Here is a 4,614-nt window from a genome sequence, read left to right on the forward strand (position 1 = left end):
TATGCAGCACCTGACTACTGTTGTTGTCAATATCGTCTTGTTCATGAAAATCCTGAATGCCCTTATAGTGAGTTTTTCATGCGTGCTCCGGATGATTTTAGAGTCTTTCCATATACATATGATCATATTCGGAGACGATTGGATTGTAATCCCCCATATTTTCCTTAGTAAATAATAATTATATGTTTATATATACAAATATTTTATAATAATTCTATACTTGTTTGAATAATTTTTCTTTTGAAAAGATTTGACAAAAATAAAAACAAGAAAATCATAAACCCATATTACCATTTTAACTAAGTAAATTACCCCTTTATTTCTCATCATTCACATTTTAATTAAGGAAACTTGCTCCTTATTTCCCCTCTCAAAACCTCCTATAAACTTCTACTGCTTTCCCTTGCCTTCCCCTTCACTCACGACACTCAGACAAAAAAAAAATAAAAAATTTCGCTGCTTCCTCCCTCCACTACTACTGCCTCCCCTGCGCCGCTGCTGCCTCAGCCGGAACCCACCACCGGCGACCTCGCTACAGCCCCGTACCACCACAACCAGTTCCTTTCATCTCCCTTCTCTTCTATCTTCCTCCCTTTTCTTGTTTAAATTCTTCAAAGCTTTAATCTTTACATGAATTTTTCGTTGATTAACAATTATTATAGTTTGATTATGTTTTTGAGTTGTGAAAGATTGCAAATTTAACGAGTTTATGATATGTTAAGCATATAATTAATTTTCAGATTTCATAATTTGTGAAATTAGGGTTTAAAACTTGATTTTCATGGTTTTAGGGCTTAAAAACGTGTTGCTAAAATTATTTAATTTGAGCATGATTTTGTTGTGATTTTGCTATGACTATGATGATTTTTAATTCAACAGCAAGTTCTTAATTTTTCGTAACTAATTTCTGAATTTCCGTTTGTAAAATTTCTTAATCACGTTTTAATCGCATTTTGACCGTAACTCGTCTGATTTTCGAAAAAAAATAGTGTTTTTCGTGTGTAAATGATGTTCTAATCAAAACTCACTACCTATGGTAGTGAGCACTGCGCTCTCGTGGCCAAATTCAGCTTCTAAGTATGGTTTTCGTGCAGTTTTTGATTTTTTATGGAAGGTTTAATTGAGTTTTCATGAAACTAATTAAATTATAATTATATATTTCAAGTTTAGATTGTTGTAGTCCTATATTCTACTATTAAGCTAAAATTTCAGATTTTAATCTTAACTTTAAATAGCTTTAAGTCATGGTTTTATGATGCGTTTTCAAGTTCTCAACATACTAACATACTATATAATGATGATTTCGAATGAAAATGTTTATGCAGTTGTTTATAACTTTAAACTAATTCTTCAGATTATAATTCCACTTTAGAGTTGCTGAAATTTCATGCTACAAGCCATATTTTCATGATTTTAATATACAAGCTTGTAATTGAACTTTGAATTACTAGCTTTGGCTATTGTGAGCAACTTAAAGACATTATTTCAATGATTTAAGTGATTTTAAAATAGTTTAGTATTGCTGTAATATATGTTGCTTGGGTATTAATTGAGCTATTGTTGTTCTGTCTAGGAGAGGACTTCGTAGAGGGTGACTTCTAACCTTAAAGTGGCCAATCAATTTGTGTACTCAAGGTACGTACAAGTATACGAAGAACCTTGACTTTAGAAGCATGTTTAAGGACTTGGAAAAGACCTAGAATCATGTTAGGAGACTTGTGGATTGGTTGAAATTGTTTGGTAATAAGTTGATTGTTGATAAATGTGATGATTGCTTTAATTCATGTATGAGAAATTGCATTGATGTTTCCTATTGAGCATTATTTATGCAATATTTTGCAAGAGAGCTTAGAAGCAAAGCTACAAGTATAAATATATGGAATGAATCGTTTTAACTACTTATGCAATTGTATTGAATTGGAATGATTAAAGAAAGACTTAAAGTCTGATAAGACAGGATTGTGGATTTGAGGTGCCTTATGCACTAAAGGTGTTTATACACCGAGGTAGTTAAAGGATGCAATAATACATGTTGTTTGTCACTAATAAATTAAGAATTGAATTGGAAACTTGAATGATTTGTATGATTGATGTATGATTGGTTGTGTTGATTGCATGCGAGTCGTCACCTAATCTAAACTAGTAAATCACGTAAAGTGCAAGAAGGATGAGCAATAAAACTCTGGATTTGTGCACATCTAGAGTAATGACAAACATGGGTTGGGGTTCACGGGGTATTAGCCGTGTACTTTTCAGAGGCCGTCTGATCTACGAGTCTCTCGTTTAAATTCTTTTAAAAATTATAATAAGTTAGATGAGATCTCATACTAGCTATGACCACGAAGTCACGCCCGTCTGCCATTGGATGTTTATTAATGTCTTCCGAAAGGAGGCATAGGGTTTTCTTATTTAATGTTCCGGAATGAAGCACAGGGGGATAACCCGGTCTATTGCTTAATCCAATCAATTAATGAATTGATCATGCTATTTAAATAAAAACTTAGTAATGAGTAACTATGGAGTCATGTGTTCGAGTCAATGATAATATTGTGAGTGTATGGAATGCTTGTTAGTATCATGCTATAACTCTTTACTATATTTCGTAACTTGTATGTACTCAACGTTGCTGATTGCGTGCTTTTGTGTGTTTTTCTTTGGTCATGGCCTTCGCCTTCAATGACCCTGTAATGATCCAATTATTACACTTGTAATATTGGGGAGCAGATTCATCACAGGTTTTTGCATAAACTGTCTTGCATCAGGGTGATAGGATTTGAGTGGAGAGTTGGTTAACCAGTTAGCTTATTTCATAACACAGATTGAATTTTATTTTGGTGTTGGTTCCATTACTTCCTATTGTACTGGATTTTGAATAAGGGCCGTTATGGTTCCAACTTGTAAGACTTTGAGTTTTGACTTCCAGTTTTGAAACTTATATTCTTTTTAAAACTAAGTTAGTTTTCTGCTGCTGATTTCTGAAACTAGCCTTAACGTTTGAACACGTGGCGGTAGCACTCCAATAATTCTCTTACAGGTTATTCAGGTTTTACAGGTTATACAGGTTTCACAGGTTTTTACAGGTTTTCTTTTAGAGAGAATTATTGGGGTGTTACATGGTTGCAAATGAGAGTTATTGGAAGGCTCTTGATGAAAATGTCTATGGACACTATAATAACATGATTGTGTTTGAGGATGAAGAACCATCGGTTATGGAATTTGTGGTTGAAAAATCATTGGTTGATAAATGGGTGATTGAAAATTCATTAGTTGTAGAAACGGTGGTTGAAAATTCCTTTGTTAATGATGAGGTTATTCATGAGGGTAAAATATTCAAGTCATTATTGGATGATAAAGACAAAGACTACCTCCATGTTCGTTCTATTAATTCTAAATTTTTAGCGGAGGAAGTAGAGGGTTGTGGTATATTCTCATCTCTTTCTTTTGATTTTTCCTACTACCTTGAGTTCTCTTTATGTGCTCATGATATTTTTTATGTAAATCTAACTGTGCTTGCAATTAAGCCCTATCTAGTGCTTAATGAAATGTTTGCAGGAGCGTTTGATAAGTTACTCAAGGCGTAGAATTCTTCCGATTGAAGAGGGATGAATTACGGTCAAGCGGGACCTTGATAAACTAGCGCTTTGCGGGAGGCAACCCGTATTTTATTGTTTTTTATTTTAGTCTTTTCTTTCTTTTTTTGTGTTTTCGTTTGTTTTATTTTAGAGAGGTAAAGAGAGCATATCTTATGCTTGTGGGAGTTTCTATTTGTGTAGGTTTTGATCTAGAAAGGTGTCGATTTAAAAGGAGAAGAAAGCTGGATTGTATTCGGGTTCGCTCGGGCAGAGCTCGCCCGATCGAGCGCACGTACGGATCAGCAAAACTGCTCAAGTTCGACAAGTTGTAACTTTTGCGTTTCTTATCTGATTTTTTTGTGTGACCTATCGTTAGAAAGCTCTTCAAGTGTAATTTCCAACCCAATTGAAATCACTGCATTATCATTATACATCAAAAGTTATGATCAGAATAGTGCACATGACTCAATTTTTATCTTTTTCCCACTAACACTTTGTTTCATTCTTGCCCAAATTTGTTCCAAAGAGATGCATTGCAATCCTCGAGGCTTTGGTGACATTGATTTGGTGATGATGATGAGTAGTAGTCACCTTGACTACTAGCTTCCCTTTAAGACAATGAGGACATTGTCTGATTTTGGCTTGGGGAGATTTTTGGATGAGGTATCTTTCTTTTCTCTCTCTTTTTGTTTTTCATGTGTATAGTTTAGTTTTATTGCTTTCTAGGTTAGTTTTTATTGCTTTAAAATAAAAATAAAAAAAAAAATACGATCCAATGAATAATTAATCATGCTTCCCTATGCCCCATACATGAAAATTGTTTTGATTCTTGGTATATGATGATGAGTATTGTGGATAGGTTAGCCATGATTTGATGTTTGATTGCTTGGATGTCTTAACATGAGTCAATTTTTCCCAACTACTTGTGAATCTAGTGCTTGACTAGTTGGGTTAGGAATGTGTGTTAGTTCCTGGTATGTCAATGAAGTTGAGTATTGGTTTGCAACTTTGTGTAATGTTTGTATGACTCATTATTATGCAC

The 4,614-nt window shown here is 33.9% G+C and overlaps 1 long non-coding RNA gene across 1 annotated transcript; it reads left to right on the forward strand.

Annotated features, from left to right (window-relative positions):
• Nucleotides 1-201: 201 nt before the first annotated feature.
• On the forward strand, nucleotides 202-2,972 carry LOC110738025. The gene is made up of 2 exons (XR_002514540.1): nucleotides 202-1,635; nucleotides 2,725-2,972. It is a non-coding gene; the product is annotated as an uncharacterized LOC110738025 (long non-coding RNA).
• Nucleotides 2,973-4,614: the final 1,642 nt, after the last annotated feature.

This window comes from Chenopodium quinoa, unplaced genomic scaffold (genome assembly GCF_001683475.1).
Source record: "Chenopodium quinoa cultivar QQ74 unplaced genomic scaffold, ASM168347v1, whole genome shotgun sequence".
Classification (NCBI taxonomy): domain Eukaryota; kingdom Viridiplantae; phylum Streptophyta; class Magnoliopsida; order Caryophyllales; family Amaranthaceae; genus Chenopodium; species Chenopodium quinoa.